Below are 21,036 nucleotides of genomic sequence, written 5' to 3' on the forward strand. Positions count from 1 at the left end.
CTTCTCAGATTGGAAAAAGGAAGCAGAGAGGCGACGCGAACGAAGTATAGAAGTTAGTAAACATAATAAAAAGAGGGATGAGATTAATCAGGAACAGAATAAACAACAAAAAGTTAAACAAATCAGGGTTGGCAGGGTCCACAAAATTTATCCGGAAACAGAAATACCCAAGCCCAGGGTTACACTCGTCCACAGACTAATTGGACAACTAGCAATCCCTGGGGAAGTCAAAGTGGCCCAAACAAAGAGTTTGGACAAAATCCAAATTGTTCAGCATGACGTTACTTAGAGCCCACCCCAGACATTGCCCAGGAACAACAGGCTGTGGTACAATTGCCTGCAGTATCATTAAATTCTAAAGAAGAGCCATTTATAAATTTAAATATGAATGGAACACAAGTTCCATTTTTTGGTAGACACTGGAGCAACTAATTCGGCCTTGACTAAACAATATGCAGTAGGAGCACCTTGTATCAATCAGAGTGTCAAGTGTGTAGGACTTTCAGGAACAACCCAGACTATGGTATGGCCCACTCCATTGGATGTACAGATGAAAGACTTTCATGAACAGCATGCATTCTTATTATCTGAAGACGTTCCCATCAACTTATTAGGAAGAGATTTGTTGTGTAAAATGAAAGCAGTGATATCATGTATGGAAAAAGGACTGAAGGTATATGTTCCAACTGACAGATGTGGGATGTACCCATTGCAGGTCCACAATTCTCCTATTTTGTATTGTTGGACTAATCATGATGACAACCTCAGTAAACAATTACTGATGGCTGTGGGAGCATTGCAGTATGCCACAAGATCAGTATCAGAATACCAGAAGCAGTTTAATTTGGGACATTGGCATGATAAATTGCACTGTATAGCCTATTATGACAAAACGGGAGAAGATCTAGAAGTGGCAATTAATTACAAGCCCTTTCTGCATCAGAAATATTCACTTAAAATCCGAAGAATTTTAATTGGGCAAGAAGGAATAGCGTCACCAATCTTGTTGACCCAAACAGCATGGGAATTATTCAGGGTAAAAGACTCTAAGCCACACTGTACACTAGCAGTGGCGCATGAATTCAAACCTTCTGATCTAGGACAGATGGTCCTACGCCTATCAAAAGCTGCAGTTCAACAGGAGTGGAGAATAAGTCAGGGTTGGTTCAAGACCTAAGAGCAGTTAACGAGTCTGTTCTCCCTGCCTACCCGGTGGTCCCAAACCCAGCCACCATCCTGACCAGTATACCTCCTAATTCAAGGTATTATATGGTCATTGATCTCTGCTCAGCCTTCTTCAGCATTCCTATCACCAAGATTCCCAGTTCCTGTTTGCCTTCACGTTCAAAGGAACCCAATACACATGGACCAGGCTGCCACAAGGCTATACAGAAAGCTCAACTCTCTTTTCGCAGTGCCTCAAACATGATTTACAGAACATTGTCTTAACCGATGGGTTAACCCTCATACAGTAAGTAGACGACCTGCTAATTGCATCACCTACCCAAGAGGCATTGTGAATCAGTGACTCAGCTTATCACTAAGCCTCGTATAGACATTGTAGAAACTCCTCTGGACAGTAGCGATTTTATATTTTATGTGGATGGATCAGCCCTCAGAGACGAAAAGGGCTCGCAAAAAAAAGTGCATATGCCATTTCCGATGATCATTCAATTATCCAAGTATGCTGACTACCATCTTTCTTTTCAGCACAACAAGCAGAACTGTTTGCCGTTACAAGAGCATGTATTTTAGCTACAGGAAAATCAGTGAATATTTATATTGACTCTCGGTATGCATTTGGAGTCATTCATAATTATGGTCAAATTTGGAAACTTAGAGGATTCCTGACTTCATCAGGATCTACAGTTAAAAATGCTGAACAAATTGATAACCTTTTAAAGGCTCTCCAGTGTCCTAAAAAAAAAAAAAATTGCTGTTATTAAATGCAAAGCAGATACAGGCAATCAAGACCAGGCTTCTTTGGGCAATGATAAGGCGGATCGAGCAGCTAAGGCTGCTGCTCTTTCTGATACAGGGTCACAAGTGTCTGCATATGTTCTTAGAAATCAAGATCCAGACAATCCCCCACCCACAATTGATGATGTTTTGGCCTATCAATTACAGGCCAGTCCGGACGAAGTGTTAGCTTGGGTGAATGATTCTTGTTTTAAAACACCCGAAGGGGTATGGGTTCACCAGGATGGCCGTATGGTGGCTCCTAAATCTTTAATTCCATGGATTGCCCGATGCGTTCACATGTTCACGCATGCGGGCAAAGGGGGGATGGCAGACTATATTAATCAAACATGGTATGCACCAGGAATTACGACAGTCGTAAAGCAAATTAGTGAAAGGTGCACCACTTGCCAGGAAATGAATCCAGGCAAGACAGAGAAAGTACAGGCTGCCTCCCACCCAAATCCATCAGGCCCTTTTGAAAATTTGCAAATGGATTTTATTGAACTACCTGTATGTCTCGGATTCAAATATGTATTAGTAATCATAGACATGTTTTCAAGATGGGTGGAAGCTTTTCCATGTAGGAAAAATGATGCCGTAACGGTTGCGAAATGTTTACTGAAAGAAGTTATACCAAGGTTTGGAATACCTACGCAACTTTCATGCGACAACGGATCACACTTTACTGGAACCGTTATAAAGGAATTATGTAAAGCTTTACAGGTCAACCAACATTTTCACTGCAGCTACCACCTGCAATCTGCAGGATTAGTAGAAAGGTACAACGGGGTACTGAAGAATAAACTTTCTAAACTTTGCAATGAAACTGGACTTAAATGGGTCGAACTATTACCCATAGCATTGATGATAATGCGAGCAGCAACTAACAGGACAACCGGACTATCGCCACATGAGATTGTTATGGGACGACCCCTAAGACTGCCATTTTCAGCGCCACTTACGGTTAAGCAAATGGACATCCATAAAATGGATGAGAACATGTTAAACTATTGTATTGCATTAACTAGATGTATTTCCAGCTTTCACCAGCGGGTAAAAGAGGCGCAAACGGAACCAGCGGAAGGAAGGTGCCATAACTTGGAACCAGGAGATAACGTATACGTAAAGTTCTTCAAAAGAACGGACTACAACCACGCTTTGAAGGGCCATACCAAGTACTCCTGACAACAAACACAGCTGTTAAAATCAAGGAAAGACCGACTTGGATACACGCATCCCATTGTAAGAAGGCACCAGACGGGGACATTTAAAAAAAAAGGGACTTGAAACGATGAAATTATTGTTTACGCTGTATGTAATCATCGAGATGGTATGCATAAGCTGTCAGAGAGATAACGAAGAACCCCGAAAGAAACGAGGACCGACAAAAGGGACTGAAAGAATTAATGTGGGCTATATTGTCCTAGGAAGGACAAAATGGGGGAATGTAGAAGTGCATCAGCATAGATATATATATCCACACATATTAGTATAAAATAAGCACACATACTCTGTTATATTAAAATGGAGTCTGGAACGTTCAGCAGGCCAAAATGGCTTCACACAGTACAAAATAAGGGGGAAACAGGCAGGCCCATATTAGGAAGCGGTTTAAGGAAGAGGATGTGACTCCTTTGTAGCTTGCAGGCTAGACAGTTCCATAAACAAGATAAGCTTAGCAGAACAAATTAATGATAACCGAAGGACATGTACTGTAAACATTCATATGAATGTCCAGAACCAAAGTGAGAGACAAACCGTCTCCATTGTATAAAATTAATTAACTTTATCTAAAGGTATTCCTGCATCATGACTTTTGATTATCTATTGGCTAACCTTATCTTAAGACACCGAGGCTCTGCTGACCCTTTAGTCATCTTCTTGTTGACCTTAAACATTCCTTACTCATCTCTTTCTTAATGTTATTAATTGTGTCTCAATACCATACCATGTGATAAAAGGTTTTGATCTTTGTGTATAAAAAGAGGTGTTTTTGTCCATGTATTCGGAGAAGTCACGATAGCCTTTGCCTACGTGAAGCTCCCCTTGCTAGCAAGTAATTAAATAAAGTCTGCCTTTGACGATCACTTTGTTTCACAGAGTCTTATTGAAGAGTCGAAACTTCGACAACCCGGCTACCGACCATAGAACATATATATCAGAAACGCTGCCTACGGAGGGCACGGTCCATCATCAAAGACCCTACCCACCCCAGCCACAGTCTGTTCGCCCTCCTACCATCTGGAAGACGCTACAGATGCATTCGCACCCGTATGACCAGATTTAGGAACAGCTTCTTTCCCAGGGCTGTCATCCTACTGAACTCCACAAATAAACACTAAAGCCTGCGCATCTGCCGATGCACTTTATTATGGTCATATTTATGCTAATATATATGTACAAATGTATGTTGAAATGTTTAAGTGTCCTAATCCAAATTGTACACTCTCGGGAGCCGCAAGCCTACATTTCGTTGTACTGCACTTGTGCGCTAACAATGACAATAAAAGTTGATTTGATTTGATTTGATTGAGACAGAGACTTCAACTGTTAAAGCTGAAACAGAAATCATACTATGACAAGTCATCCAAAACTCTAAAACCATTGACAAAGGATGATGTTGTCAGGATTGAGGATCCAGATGCATGGAACAGGAAAGCTACAGTTTTTGAGGAAGTAGGACAAAGGTCATACACTGTGAGAACTGAGGAAGGACAGATTCTCAGGAGGAACCGCCGTTCCCTCCTAAAAACACAAGAGACTATTCAAGACCAGATTGATGACAATGCCGCAACTGCATCTTGTCATTCACCGCCAGAACAATCTCATGAAGACACATCAGACTTACCCATGTTGAGAAGATCCACACGTGAAGTAAAAGAGCCTGATAGACTTAATCTTTGAGTACAATGTAAAGCTTTGAAAATGTGTTGACTGTTTTGAAAATGTTTATGTTTATAGAGCACTAACAAAAGTGTTACTGATATTATCTTTATTGTTTTCTTGAAAGTTGATTGATATTGATTTTGTTAAACCTCAAAGAAAGGGGGATGTAGTGATCAATAGCATGTCATTCTATAGTGGACACTAGGTGGAGCTGTAGAGCTGTATATAGCTGTATGTATAAGACTACACTACCCAGCTATATATTATATTAAGACTACATTACCCATGAGGCTAGGCTACCCACAAGGCAGCAGTCAAGATGGAAGCCTCTACAAGATGCTGTACAAGTCCACATGTGCTCAATAAAAGTAGCTAGCAAAAGCTAGCTGTGTTCATAATAAGAATGTCTATTTATTAATGAACATAACACTATCGACGAGCTTACAATCCAGCTTACACTTATAGTCACCACGTTGGACCAGGATTCGTACTTGTCCTCGAATGGGGAAAACCGCCATAAGCTATAATCTCGATCTTAAGTGGCTCAACCTAGTCAAGTGTAAAATCTCTTGTTACTTTTTGGTACAGGTGAAGTGGAATCACATTACATTGTGCACCCATGTCTATTTGAAATCTTAGGTAGTTGCCTGACTCCAGCTTAAGTGTAACACAAACCAATAGCATTGTCCTCATTGATGACAAAGACTTTTTTTGTCCTTGGCTCAAGGACAATCAACATGACAAAAAACATATTATCTGGTCATTGCTGTTTGTGGGAGCTCACTGAGCGCAAATTGGCTGCCGCGTTTCCTACATTACAACAGTGACTACACTTCAAAAAAAATTACTTCATTGGCTGTAAAGCGCTTTGGGACGTCCGGTGGTTGTGAAAGGGGCTATATAAATGGAAGTCTTTCTTTCTTTGGTTCTTCATCTATTGCTCTAACTGCATTTCTGTGTGCAAATGATTCTCTTTCACGGCATTTTACTGTGAAATGGTTGGTTTTGCCGCACTTGCTGCACTTATTCCCAAAGGCAGGGCACAGCTCTCTTCTGTGGAACTCGTGTCTCTTCCCACAGTTCCAGCACACACGAGTCTTTGGGGAGCCTCTGGCGTTGTCCTGAAGCTTGCTACTGTCGCGCCTTGGGGTCTCCTTGCCTTTCTGTATGGCACTCACGTTCTGTCCACTAGAATCCCGATGGCTTTGAGTTGCACCACCATGCTTTCAGATACATGACAAATCTCATCCATCTTCAACAGGGTTCGGTTAGCTTCTCGAAGCAGTTTCTTTCACACCTTTGTATGTGCAATCCCACACGCGAGTTGGTTTCAGAGTATCTCTGCTGGCATTATAGAATGGAAACCGCAGGCTGTACGACACAGGTATACGGCACATCAATGCTGCCTCTGCAAGATCCTGCAAATCCACTGGCCGGATAGGCGCACAAACGTCAGTGTTCTTGCTCAGGCCAACATCCCCAGCATCGAAGCTTTGGCCACGCTCAATCAGCTCCGATGGATGGGTCACATTGTTCGCATGCCTGATACGAGACTCCCAAAACAAGCGCTCTACTTGGAACTCCGACATGGCAAGAGAGCCCCAGGTGGGCAGAGGAAACGCTTCAAGGACACCCTCAAAGCCTCCTTAAAAAAGTGTAACATCCCCACCGACACCTGGGAATCCCTGGCCCAACACCACACAAAGTGGAGAAGCATCTGGGAAGGCGCCGAACAGCTCGAGTCTCTTCGCCGGGAGCAAGTGGAAGCCAAGCGCAGGCACCGCAAGGAGCGCACGCCAACCCAAGCACCCCACCTACCCGCCCCTTCAACCACCATCTGCCCCACCTGTGACAGAGACTGTAGGTCCCGCATTGGACTCATCAGTCACCTGAGAACTCATTTTTTAAGGTGGAAGCAAGTCATCCTCGGTTCCGAGGGACTGCCTAAGAAGGAAGATTTCACCACTTTCTTGCATGATCCTGTTAAACTTATATTTCTGAAAAGGAAAGTTGTACAGAGAGAACTTCATCAGCACCGGGGCTATCTTGTCTCTGTCTCCATCCGACCACGTGAAGTAGGCATCACGCGCTTCTCCCCCGATTACTGAGAAGTGTCACTCCCTGCACCTGTTCCGACTCCTAGTCAAACTCCGTCACAAGGGCGCCGCACGAATCGCTTCAACTTTTCCGCAGCATTCGCGTTGTGGATATCAAGAGCCAGAGGAGGTGGCAGAGCATATCCCAACGCCATCATGCACCTGCTTCAGTTTTCGTGTAACTTTTAAACCTGCCACCACATATGACCACCAAAAAAAATAAAAGTTGCTTTAAACAATTACTACCACCACTGCCAGCATGTGTTGATACCTCTTTAAATAGTCGGTGTAGCTGTGAGTTGTTAGAAAGAGTAACGTTTTATTAAGCATATAACATAAGTGAAGGAGCACCACAAATCTGCAGCTCCACCAGACCACACAAACATAGGAGAGAAAGAGAACAAATGAATTACATAACGAGGGCTCTGCGACCCGCTCGCACAGCAAATATGCGCCCCAAATCACAGAGCCCTGAGAAGAAGGGTGCCGCGCCGTGCGCTGTGGGGGTCCTGGTAAGAAGGGTGACGCGCAATGTACTGTGGGAGTCCTGGCAAAAATGGTGGTGCGCTGTGGGAGTCCTGGCAGTCAGTGTTGTTGCGACGCGCTGCATTATGGGGGTTTGCTAGGCCTGGTTCCACTCGCTCGAGAGGCAACTGCAGGTAGGAAAGCAGCGTGAAAGAAAGAGGGGAGGGGGGAAAATGGGAAATAAGCTTAAAACGTTTGGATCTAATATACCGGGAAGAGGGAGGGGGAGTTGGTGACACCGGAGGAGCAATGGGGGGGGCGTGTCAGTGTTGGTGCCTGACTGGCGTTAAACGGTAGTTTGTCATCTTCGCGGCAGAGCCGCCACCATTTTGTATCAGATGGTGGGGAAGGACACGCTGGGAAAGTAAGTGGAGCTAAGGGGCCAGCAGAGAACCAGTCAGGACGACATGAAGGGACAGCCAGTTCGCAACTCTTCGCGAATGGGATGGCTGTTTGTGTCGAGCAAAAACCCGGGGCGCTGTTAGGGATACAGGGGCAGTGGATACAAAACTTCCCTGTTCGGAGGGGAAATCACCCAAAGAAAATTTTTGCTCGCAGTATTCAAAAAGCTAACTCATGTTTGCTGTTTACTAATTAAAAATACGTAGTTTTTATTCTACTGACAATCTTAAATTTTAAAAAAGCTAAGCATTTGCGCCGTAGTTGAGTGCTATTTGAACCACATATGGTGCACTGTATGGAGTATTCAACTTAACACATCGTACAATAAAATTTATAATTTATATGAGAGGGTTTGCAAGTTTAAAAAAAAGATCTTGCATTCCATGTTAGTTTTATACTTAATCATATTTGTGTAAAGCATTCGGTGTTGAACTTTCTCAAGTACATGCACAATTAGGTCTATAAAGACAATGTAGGGGACATTTTTAGAAGCTTTAATGATTTTATCTATAATCCCAAGGAGCTACTTGTAGATAAAAGTTTTAAAAATGGAGTCTCTTCCTGGAACTGTGTCTCTGCTTGTTTCCTACTGTAACTATTTCTGACACTTTTTGTATTTGTTTATCTTCCACTTTGTCTCCTTGTTTCTCTGAATTGCTCTTAAAATTTTATCTTGTGTTTATATGTCTCTGATTCGTCCTTCCCCCTTTCTGTAAGAAAAGTAGGAACTTCTATCCCTTTGAAATCAATCTATACGACACATCCAGACAGAGTTGCTGTGGAATAAAAACAGAAAATGTTGGAAGTACTCAACAGGTCAGGCAGCATCTGTGGAGAGAGAAACAGAGTTAACATTTCATGACTTTGCAAACATATGCATCAATTCACAAACTTTGCATATATATCCGATCTAATTCCTGGATATTTTCCTTTTAAGTCATACGTTTGCTACCAGTTGAACTATCCAAGATGTTTGTGTTTCCCTTTTTGTTTGCTTTTTTGTGGGGAAAAAATGTCCAAGCAATGAAATTCTTCAACTTTTGCATTGAAAAAAATAAATCAACCTTTCTGTAAGTTATCAGGAATTTTCAGTATAAGCAAAAACAAGTGATAGTCATGCCCTTTGTCTGTGTCACTCTCTGTTTTTGAGCCAGCCAACTTTTCTGACGTAAAAATTAAACACTTGATAATTGTGTTGCAAAACCTTACCTGAAAAAAGAACTGTGTCTCCAACTCATAAGTCCTAGCATGCAGAAAAGATAATCGTACTGATGACAGGAAGGATGTGTTATTTCTGCTTCCCAATAGTGTTTACTAATGCATGCTCAGGGTTGCACAAAGGAATTGAGAGCAGTGCTGATCAAGGGTGAATGTGATTGGGCCAGCAAATATGAGGGCAAATCCCAGTTAGAAGGTGCCTGCAATGATGTATTTTTTAATTCTCGGGGAATAAACTGAAAATTTTGCACGGCTAAATGTTTGTCTATGTGCCCAGTAGAGCTAATGTTGAGTATTGTATATATTCCACTTTTTCCCCCAGTAATTTTGTGTTTTCTGTTTATAGCCACATGAATCAAAATGCACCACAAAAGTGGAACAATTAGATTTCAGTATTACATTAAATAGCAAAATATTTAAAGTAATAACTTAAAGAAATATTCCAAAATTCTCAATGAATATACATTCCATTGAGAAATAAAAACTCCACGGGAAAAGTGTTCCATCCGTGGCTAACTAAAAAAGTTGAGGATAGTATTAGATTAAAAGAAGAGGCTTATAATGTTGCAAAGAGTAGTAGTAAGCCCGAGGATTGGGAGAGCTATAGAAACCAGCAAAGGATGACCAAAAATTGATAAAAAGGGAGAAAATAGAATGAGTGTGAATTAGCAAGAAATATAAAAACAGAGCTTCTACAAGTATGTAAAAAGGAAGAGAGTAGCAAAAGCAACCGGTGGTCCCTTAGAGGCTGAGACAGGAAAAATTATACAGTATTGGGGAACAAGGAAATGGTAGAGATTTTAAACTATTTTGTATCTGTCTTCACAGTAGAAGACACAAAAAGTATACCAAAAATAATAGTGGGGAACTAGGGGGCTAATGAGAGTGAGGAACTTAGTCATTATTATCAGTAGAGAAAAAGTACTTGAGAAACTAATGGGAATAATAACCAACAAAGCCCCTGGACCTGATGGCCTACATCCTAGGGTTCTGAAAGAGGTGGCTGCAGAGATAGTGGATGCATTGGCTGTGATCTTCCAAAATTCCCTAGATTCAGGAATGGTCCCAGCAGATTGGAAGGTAGTAAATGTAACACCACTATTCAAGAAAGGAGGGAGTAAAAACAGGGAACTACAGGCCAGTTAGCCTGACATCAGTCATCCAGAAAATGCTGGAATTCATTATTAAGGAAGTGGTAACAGGGCACTTGGAAACTCATAATATGATTAGGCAGAGTCAACATAGCTTTATGAAAGGGAAATAGTGTTTGACAAATTTATTAGTGTTTTGAGGATGTAACTAGCAGGGTAGATAAAGGGGAACCAGTAGTATATTTGGATTTTGAAAAGGCAATTGATAAGGTGCCACATAGAAGGTTGTTACACAAAATAAGGGCATATTGGGTTGGGGGTCATGTATTAGCATGGATAAAGGATTGGCTAACGGACAGAAAACGAGTAGGGATAAACTGGTCGATTTCACATTGGCAGGCTGTAACTAGTGGGGTGCCGCAAGGCTCGGTGCTTGGGCCTCCGATATTTACAATTTACATTAATGATTTAGATGAAGGATCGAGTGCAATGTATCCAGGTTTGCTAATGACACAAAGCTAGGTGGGAAAATAAGCTGCGAGGAGGACACAGAGTCTGCAAAGGGATATAGACAGGTTAATTGAGTGGGCAATAAGGTGGCAGATGGAGTACAATGTGGGGTTACTCACTTTGGTAGAAGAATAGAGAAACAGAATATTTTTTAAATGGCGAGAAACTATTAAATATTGCTGTTCAGTGGGATTTAGGTGTCCTGGCACAGGCAGAGAGGGAACGGGTGACCAACAGGCAGAGTAGTAGGCGCAGGCAGGTAGTGCAGAGGTCCCCTGTGGCCATCCTGCTCTCAAACAGATATACCGCTTTGGATACTGATGGGGGGGCTTACCAGGGGAAGGTAGCAGCAGCCAACTTCCTGGCACCAGGGGTGGTTCTGCTGCACAGGATGGGAGGAAAAAGACTGGGAGAGCTATAGTGAAAGGGGATTCTATTGTAAGGGGAATAGATAGGCGTTTCTGCGGCCGCAAACGAGACTCCAGGATGGTGTGTTGCCTCCCTGGTGTAAGGGTCAAGGATGTCTCGGAGCGGCTGCAGATCATTTTGGAAGGGGAGGGTGAACAGCCAGTTGTCGTGGTGCATATAGGTACCAACGATATAGGTAAAAACCGGGATGAGGTCCTAAAAGCTGAATATAGGGAGTTAGGAGGTAAATTAAAAAATAGGACCTCAAAGGTAGTAATCCCAGGATTGCTACCAGTGCCACGTGCTAGTCAGAGTAGAAATAGAAAGATATTTCAGCTGAATATGTGGCTAGAGGAATGGTGAAAGGGGGAGGGATTCAAATATCTGGGACATTGGAACCGGTTCTGGGGGAGGTGGGACCAGTAGAAAACAGACGGTTTGCACCTGGGCAGGGCCGGGACTGATGTCCAAGGGGGAGTTTTTGCTAATGCTCTGGAGGAGGGTTTAAACTAAAATGGCAGGGGGTTGGGAACCTGAGCGGAGAGACAGAGGAAAGGGAAACAAGGATAAAAGCAAAAGACGGGAAGGAGAAAAACAAAAGTGGCAGGCAGAGAAATCAAGGATTTAAATCAAACCTGGCCAGAGTAAATAATAATTCTAAAAGATCTAAGAGCGTTAAAAAAACAAGCCTGAAGGCTTTGTGCCTTAATGCAAGGAGCATTCGAAATAAGGTGGATGAATTAGCTGCGCAAATAGAGGTAAACAAATATGATATGATTGGGATTACAGAAACATGGCTCCAGGGTGGCCAAGGCTGGGAACTGAATATCCCAGGATATTCAATATTCAGGAAAGATAGGCAAAAAGGAAAAGGAGGTGGGGTAGCATTGCTGGTTAAAGAGGGGATTAACACAATTGAAAGAAAGGATATTAGCTCTGATGATGTAGAATCTGTATGGGTAGAACTGAGAAATACCAAGGGGCAGAAAACGTTAGTGGGAGTGGTATATAGACCTCCAAACAGTAATGCGGAGGTCGGGGATGGCATCAAACGGGAAATCAAAGAAGCGTGCAATAAGGGCACAGCAGTTATCATGGGTGACTTTAATCTACATATAGATTGGGCTAACCAAATTAGTAACAATACTGTGGAGGAGGAATTCCTGGAGTGTATATGGGATGGTTTCCTGAACCAATATGTTGAGGAACCAACCAGAGATCAGGCCATCTTAGACTGGGTATTATGTAATGAGAAAGGATTAATTAGCAATCTTGTTGTGCGAGGCCCCTTGGGTCAGAGCGATCATAATATGATAGAATTCTTCATTAAGATGGAGAGTGAAATAGTTGACTCGGAGACTAGGGTCCTGAATTTAAATAAAGGAGTTTGCGATGGTATGAGGCGCGAGTTGGGTAGGATTGATTGGGGAATGACACTCAAAGGGTTGACGGTGGATGGGCAATGGCAAACATTCAAAGATCGCATGGATGAACTACAAAATTTGTTCATCCCAATTTGGCATAAAAATAAAACAAAAAAGGTGACTCAACCGTGGCTAACAAGGGAAATTAGGGATAGCATAAGATCCAAGGAGAGGACATATAAATTGGCCAGAAAAAGCAGTAAACCTGAGGATTGGGAGCAGTTTAGGATTCAGCAAAGGAGGACAAAGGGATTAATTAAAAGGGGGAAAATAGAGTATGAGAGTAAGCTTGCATGGAACATAAAAACTGATTGTAAAATCTTTTATAGATATGTGAAGAGAAAAAGATTGGTGAAGTCAAGCGTAGGTCCCCTGCAGTCAGAATCAGCGGAATTATAATGGGGAACAAAGAAATGGCCGACCAATTAAATACATACTTTGGTTCTGTCTTCGCAAAGGAGGACACAAATAACCTCCCAAAGATGTCGGGGAACATAGGGTCTAATGACAGGGAGGAACTGATAGAAATCAGTATTTGTAGGGAAATGGTGTTAGGGAAATTGATGGGATTGAGGGCTGATAAATCCCCAGGGCTTGATAATCTACATCCTAGTGTATTAAGGAAGTGGCCCTAGAAATAGTAGATGCATTGCGGGTCATCTTCCAAAATTCGATTGACTCTGGAACAGTACCCATGGATTGGCGGGTAGCTAATGTTACCCCACTGTTCAAAAAGGGTGGTAGAGAGAAAACGGGGAATTACAGACCGGTAAGCCTGACATCGGTAGTGGGGAAAATGCTAGAGTCCATTATAAAGGATGTAATAGCAGAACACTTGGGAAAAAAGTGACCAGATCGGACAAAGTCAACATGGATTTACAAAAGGTAAATCGTGCTTGACTAATCTACTGGAATTTTTTGAGGATGTAACTGGTAAAATAGATAAGGGAGAACCAGTGGATGTGGTGTATTTGGACTTTCAGAAGGCTTTCGATAAGGTCCCGCATAAGAGATTAGCATGCAAAATTAAGGCACATGGGATTGGGGGCAAGGTATTGACTTGGATAGAGAACTGGTTGGCAGACAGAAAGCAAAGAGTTGGAATAAACGGGTCTTTTTCCGAGTGGCAGGCAGTGACTAGTGGGGTACCGCAGGGATCGGTCCTTGGACCTCAGCTATTCACAATATATATTAATGATCTGGATGAGGGAACTAGATGTAATATCTCCATGTTTGCAGACGACACAAAGCTGGGTGGGCGTGTGTGCTGTGAGGAGGATACCGAGAAACTCCAGTATGATTTGGATAGGTTGGGTGATTGGGCAGAAGCATGGCAGATGCAATATAACGTGGATAAATGTGAGGTTATCCACTTTGGTGTCAAAAACAGGAAGGCAGATTATTATCTGAATGGCAATAGATTGGGAGAAGGGGAAGTGCAACGAGACCTGGGCGTCCTTGTGCACCAGTCGCTGAAAGTAAGCATGCAGGTGCAGCAGGCGGTTAAGAAGGCAAATGGTATGTTAGCCTTCATAGCGAGAGGGTTTGAGTACAGGAACAAGGATGTCTTGCTGCAGTTGTACAGGGCCTTGGTGAGACCACATCTTGAGTATTGTGTGCAGTTTTGGTCGCCTTATCTGAGGAAGGATATTCTTGCCATGGAAGGAGTGCAGCGTAGATTCACCAGGCTGATACCTGGGATGGCAGGAATGACGTATGAGGAGAGATTGGGTCGATTGGGCTTGTACTCGCTGGAGTTTAGAAGAATGAGAGGGGATCTCATCGAAACTTATAAAATTCTAACAGGACTAGACAGACTAGATGCTGGAAGGATGTTCCCGATGGTCGGGGAGTCCAGAACCAGGGGTCACAGTCTAAGGATAAGGGGTAAGCCATTTAGGACAGAAATGAGGAGGAATTTCTTCACCCAGAGAGTGGTGAACCTGTGGAATTCTCTACCAAAGAAGGCAGTAGAGGCCAATTCATTAAATATATTCAAGAAGGAGTTGGATATATTTGTTAAGGCTAGGGAGCAAGGGATATGGAGAGAAGGCCGGAACAGGGTACTGAATTTGGACGGTCAGCCATGATCTCATTGAATGGCGGAGCAGGCTCGAGGGGCTGAATGGCCTACTGCTGCTCCTATCTTCTATGTTTCTGTGGTACAAGACACCTAAACAACAACCCTCTGAGTGAAGAAATTTCTCCTCAACTCAGTCCTAAATGGCCAACCCCTTATCCTGAGACTATGCCCCCTAGTTCTAGACTCTCCAGTTAGGGGAAACAGCCTCTCAGCAAGTACCCTGTCAAGCCTTCTCAGAATCTTACATGTTTCAATGAGATCACCTCTCATTCTTCTAAACTCCAGAGTATAGGCCTAGTCTATTCAGTCTCTCCTCATAGGACAACCCTCTTATACCAGGAATTAATCTAGTGAACCTTCGTTGCACCACCTCTAAGGCAGGTATATCCTTCCTTGCGTACAGAGACCAAAACTCTGCACAGTACTCCAGGTATGGTCTCACCAAAGCTTTGTACAATTGTATCAAGACTTCCTTACTCTTGTACTCCAACCCCTTGCAGTAAAGACCAACGTACCATTTGCCTTCCTAATTGTACTCTGGGTGGGGAAACTTCAATGTCCATCACCAAGAGTGGCTGGGTAGCACCACCACTGACCGAGTCCTGAAGGACATAGCTGCCAGTCTCGGCCTGCGACAGGTGGTGAGAGAACCAACACGAGGGAAAATCCAACTTGACCTCGTCCTCACCAATCTACCTGTTGCAGTTGCATCTGTCCATGACAGTATTTGTAGTAGTGACCACCGCACAGTCATTGTGGAGACGAAGTCCCATCTTCACACTGAGGGCACCCTCCATTGTCTTGTGTGACACTATCACCGTGCTAAATGGGATAGACTCAACAGATCTAGCAGCTCAAAACTGGGCATCCATGAGGCACTGTGGGCCATCAGCAGCAGCAGAATTGTATTCCACCACAATCTGTAACCTCATGACCCAGCATATCCCTCACTCTACCATTACCATCAAGACAGAGGACCAACCCTGGTTCAATAAGGAGTGTGTAAGAGCATGCCAGGACAGCACCAGGCGTACCTAAAAATGAGGTGCCAACCTGGGGAAGCTGCAACACAGGACTACCCACTGCTGAAGACAGCAGGACAGGTAGATAAGGTGGTTAAAAAGGCATATGGGATACTTGCCTTCATTAGCCGAGGCATAGAATATAAGAACAGGGAGGTTATGATGGAGCTGTACAAAACACTAGTTAGGCCACAGCTGGAATACTGTGTGTAGTTCTGGTCGCCACACTATAGGAGGGATGTGATTGCATTGGAGAGGGTGCAGAGGAGATTCAACAGGATGTTACCTGGGCTGGAGTGCTTCAGCTATGAAGAGAGACTGGACAGGCTGGGGTTGTTTTCCTTAGAGCAGAGAAGGCTGAGGGGGGAACCTGATTGAGGGGCATAGATAGGGTAGATAGAAAGGAACTTTTCCCCTTAGTAGAGGGGCATAGTTTCAAGGTGAGGGGATTTGAGGAAAAACTTTTTCACCCAGAGGGTGGTTGGAATCAGGAACTCACTGCCTGAAAGGGTGGTAGAGGCAGGAACCCTCACAACATTCAAGAAGCATTTAGATGAGCACTTGAAACGCCATAGCATACAAGGCTACGGACCAAGTGCTGGAAAATGGGATTAGAATAGACAGGGCTTGATGGCTGGCGCGGACACGATGAGCCGAAGGGCCTCTTTCTGTGCTGTATGACTCTATGCATGCTAAAAAGCGGAAGCAGTATGCTATAGACAGAGCTAAGCGATCCCACAATCAATGGATCAGGTCAAAGCTCTGAATGGTGGTGGACCATTAAACAACTAACGGGAAGAGGAGGCTCCTGACTATCACCATCCTCAATGATGGTGGAGCCCAGCACATGAGTACAAAAGACAAGGCTGAAGCGTTTGCAACCATCTTCAGCCAGAAGTGCCGAGTGAATGATCCACATCAGCCTCCTCCTGAGGTCCCCACCATCACAGAAGCCAGTTTTCAGCCAATTCGTTTCACTCCACGTGATATCACGAAACGGCTGAGTGCACTGGATACAGTAAAGGCTGTGGGCCCTAACGACATCCCAGCTGTCATGCTGAAGACTTGTGCTCCAGAACTAGCCGCACCTCTAGCCAAGCTGTTCCAATACAGCTACAACACTGGCATCTATCCGACAATGTGGAAAACTGCCCAGGTATGTCCTGTCCGCAAAAAACAGGACAAATCCAACCCGGCTAATTACTGCCCCATCAGTCTACTCTCAATCATCAGCAAAGTGATGGAAGGTGTAATTGACAGTGCTATCAAGCGGCACCTGCTCACTGATGCCCAGTTTGGGTTCCGCCAAGACCACTCGGATCTCGACCTCATTACAGCCTTGGTCCAAACATGGACAAAGAAGCTGAATTCCAGAGGTGAGGTGAGAGTGACTGCCCTTGATATCAAGGCAGCATTTGACTGAGTCTGGCATCAAGGAGCCCTAGTAAAACTGAAGTCAGTGGGAATTGGGGGGGGAAACTCTCCACTGGCTGGAGTCATACCTAGCACAAAGAAGATGGTTGTGGTGGCTGGAGGGCAATCATCACAACCCCAGGACCTCGCTGCAGGAGTTCCTCAGGCAGTGTCCGAGGCCCAACCATCATCAGCTGCTTCATCAATGACCTTCCCTCCAACATAAGGTCAGAAATGGGGATGTTTGCTAATGACTGCACAGTGTTCAGTGCTATTCACAACTTCTCAGATAATGAAGCAGTCCATGCTCGCATGCAACAAGACCTGGACGATGTTCAAGCTTGGGCTGATAAGTTGCAGGTAACATTCGCGCCACACAAGTGCCAGGCAATGACTATCTCCAACAAGTGAGAGTCTAACCACCTCCCCTTGACATTCAACGGCATTACCATCGCTTAATCCCCCACATCAACATCCTGGGGGTCATCATTGACCAGAAACTTAACTGGACCAGCCACATAAATACTGTGGCAACAAGAGCAGGTCAGGCTCGGTATTCTACGGCGAGTGTCTCACCTCCGGACTCCCCAAAGCCTTTCCACCACCTACAAGGCACAAGTAAGGAGTGTGATGGAATACTCTCCACTTGCCTGGATGAGTGCAGCTCCAACAACACTCAAGAAGCCCGACACCATCCAGGACAAAGCAAACCCGCTTGATTGGCACCCCATCCACCACCTTAAACATTCACTCCCTCCACCACTGGCGTCCCGTGGCTGCAGTGTGTACCATCTACAAGATGCACTGCAGCAACTCACCAAGTTGCCTTCGGCAGCACCTCCCAAACACAACCTCTTCCACCTAGAAGGACAAGGGCAGCAGGCGCATGGGAACACCGTCCCCTCCAAGTCATACACCATCCTGACTTGGAAATACCTCGCCGTTCCTTCATTGTCGCTGGGTCAAATTCCTGGAACTCCCTCCATAACAGCACTGTGGGAGTACCTTCACCACACCGACTGCAGTGGTTCAAGAAGGCGGCTCACCACCCCTTTCTCAAGGGCAATTAGGGATGGCCAATACATGCTGGCCTTGCCAGAGGCGCCCACATCCCATGAACGAATTTTTAAAAAATTGCTTGCTGTACCTGCGTGTTAACTTTGTGTTTCATGTACAAGGACACCTAAATTCCATTGAACACCAACATTTAATAGTTTCTCATCATTTAAATAATTCTGTTTTTCTATTCTTCGTACCAAAGTGAATAATTCACATTTCCCTACATAATACTCCATCTGCCAACTTCTTGCCCACTCATTTAACCTGTCTATATCCTTTTGCAGACTATCTGTGTCCTCCACACAGCTTACTTTCCCACCTAGCTTTGTATCGTCAGCAAACGTGGATACATTGCACTCAGCCCCTTCATCTAAGTCATTGATGTAAATTGTAAATAGCTGAGGCCCCAGCACTGATCCTTGTGGCACCCCACTAGTGACAGCCTGCCAACCTGAAAATGACCCGTATATTCCTACTCCATTTTCTGTCCTTTGACCAATCCATGCTAATATATTACTCCCAACCCCATGAACCCTTGTGCAATAACCTTCATGTGGTACCTTATCGAATGCCTTTTGGAAATCCAAATATACTACATCCACTGATTCCTCTTTATCTACCATGCTAGTTACATCCTCAAAAAGATTTGTCAAACACAATTTCCTTTTCATAAAACTCTGCCTAATCATATGATTTTCTAAATGCCCTGTTACCATTTCCTTAATAATGGATTCCAGCATTTTCCCGAAGACTGATGTCAGGCTAACTGGCCTGTAGTTCTGTGTTTTCTCTCCTTCCTTTCTTGTATAGCAGTGTTACATTTGCTACCTTTTAATCCACTGGGACCATTCCAGAATCTAGGGAATTCTGGATGATGGCAACCATTGTATCCACTATCTCTGCAGCTACCTCTTTAAGAACTCTAGGATGGAGGCCATCAGGTCCAGGGGATTTGTCAGCTTTTAGTCCCATTAATTTCTCCAGTACTTTTTCTTTACTAATATTAATTACTTTAAGGTCCTCACTCTCAATAGCCCCTTGGTTCCCCACTATTTCTGGTATGTTTTTTGTGTCTTCTACTTTGAAGACAAATACAAAATATTGGTTTAACGTCACTGCCATTTCCTTATTCCCCACTATAATTTCTCCTGTCTCTACCTCTAAGGGACCCACGTTTATTTTCACTACTCTCTTTTTACATACTTGTAGAAGCTCTTACAATCTGTTTGTATATTTCTTGCTAATTTACTCTCATTCTATTTTCTCCCTCTTTATCAATTTTTTGGTCATTCTTTGCTGGTTTCTAAAACTCTCCCAATCCTCAGGCTTACTACGCTTGGCAAAATTATAAGACTCTTTTAGTCTAATACTAGCCATAACTTTTTTAGTTAGTCATGGATGGATCACTTTTGCCGTGGAGTTTTTATTTCTCAGTGGAATGTATATTCATTGAGAATTATGAAATGTTTCTTTAAATGTTCACCATTGCTTATCTACCGTCATACTTTTTAATCTAATTTCCGAATCTATCTTAGCCAATTCTCCCCTCGTACTTGTGTAATTGTCTTCATTTAAGTTTAATACTCTAGTTTCGTACTTATATGGCTCAGTGTCAATTTTTTTTTGTCTTTTAATACTCCTGTGAAGCACCGTGGGACGTTTTACTACGTTAAAGGTGCTATATTAATACAAGTTGTTGTTGTTAAGTACGTTACACTCAAATGCAATGTAAAATTCTATCATATGATCACCCTTCCCCAGAGGATCCCTTACTAGGAGATTACTAATGAACCCTGTCTCATTAAACAAGACAAGTAATGTTAATGGACTGATCATTCAGGCTCTCCTACCTAGTTATGTCTATCATCGAATCATAGAATAGTACAACACACAAGGAGGCAATTTGGCCTATTGAGTCTGCGCCAGCTCTTTCGAAGAGCGATCCAGTTAGTCCCACTCCTCCGTGCTTTCCCCATATACCTGCAATGTTTTCTCCTTCAAGTATTTATCCAATTCCCTTTTGAAGGCTACTAATGAATCTGTATCCACCACCTTATCAGGCAATGCATTCCAAATCCTAACCACTCGTTGCATAAAAATAGTTTTTCCTCATGTCACCTTTGGTTCTTTTGCCAATAACCTTAAACCTATGCCCCCTCGTTGTCGAACCTTTAGCCATTGGAAACAGTTTATCTTTATTTACTCTATCTAAACCCTTCATGATTTTAAACAACTCTATCAAATCTCCTCTCAGCCTTCTCTGCTCTAAGGATAACAACCCCAGCTTTTCTAGACTATCCAAGTAACTGTAATCCCTCATCCCTGGAATCATTCTAGTAAACCTCTTCTGTATCCTCTCCAAAGCCTTCTTTTCCTTCCTAAATTGTGGTGCCCAGAATTGTCACATACTCCAGCTGGGGCCGAACTCATATTTCATTTAAGTTTAGTATAGCGTCCTGGCTTTTGTGCTCTATGCCTCTATTTATAAAGCCCAGGATCCCATATGCTTTATTAACTGCTTTGTTTACCTGTCGTGCCACCTTCAAAGATTTGTCTTGCACCCCCTTTAAAAGTGTACCATTTAGCATGTATGGTCTCTCCTCATTCTTCCTACCAAAATGTATCAGCTCACACTTTTCTGCATTGAATTTCATCTGCCTTGTGTCCGCCCATTCCGCCAGCCCGCCTATGTCCACTTGAAGTCTATTATTATCTTCCTCACTGTTTACGACACTCCCAAGTTTTGTGTCACTTGCAAATTTTGAAATTGTGCCCTGTACCCCCCCAAGTCCAAGTCATTAATGTATATCAAAAACAGCAATGGTCCTAGTACTGAACCTTGGGAAATGCCAGTGTATACCTCGCTCCAATCCAAAAAAACAGCTATTCACCACAACTCTCTGTTTTCTATCCCTTAGCCAATTTTGTATCCATGCT

General features: G+C 43.4%; 1 protein-coding gene across 4 annotated transcripts in view; it reads left to right on the forward strand.

The window, feature by feature from the left end:
- Positions 1-7,475: 7,475 nt before the first annotated feature.
- LOC147113999 (uncharacterized) overlaps positions 7,476-21,036 on the forward strand; it is a 74,865-nt gene continuing 61,304 nt past the window's right edge. The window contains exon 1 of one of the 4 annotated variants that reach the window (XM_085995481.1): positions 7,476-7,603. The gene's annotated coding sequence lies outside the window, so the exon portion shown is untranslated. Of the gene's footprint in view, positions 7,604-7,737; positions 7,834-8,586; positions 8,688-21,036 lie in introns of those variants that run through there. The other 3 variants (XM_085995477.1, XM_085995479.1, XM_085995480.1) reach the window with 3 other exon arrangements.

This window comes from Somniosus microcephalus, chromosome 8 (genome assembly GCF_052327205.1).
Source record: "Somniosus microcephalus isolate GS21.2 chromosome 8, FLI_Smic_1.0, whole genome shotgun sequence".
Taxonomy (NCBI): Eukaryota; Metazoa; Chordata; class Chondrichthyes; order Squaliformes; family Somniosidae; genus Somniosus; species Somniosus microcephalus.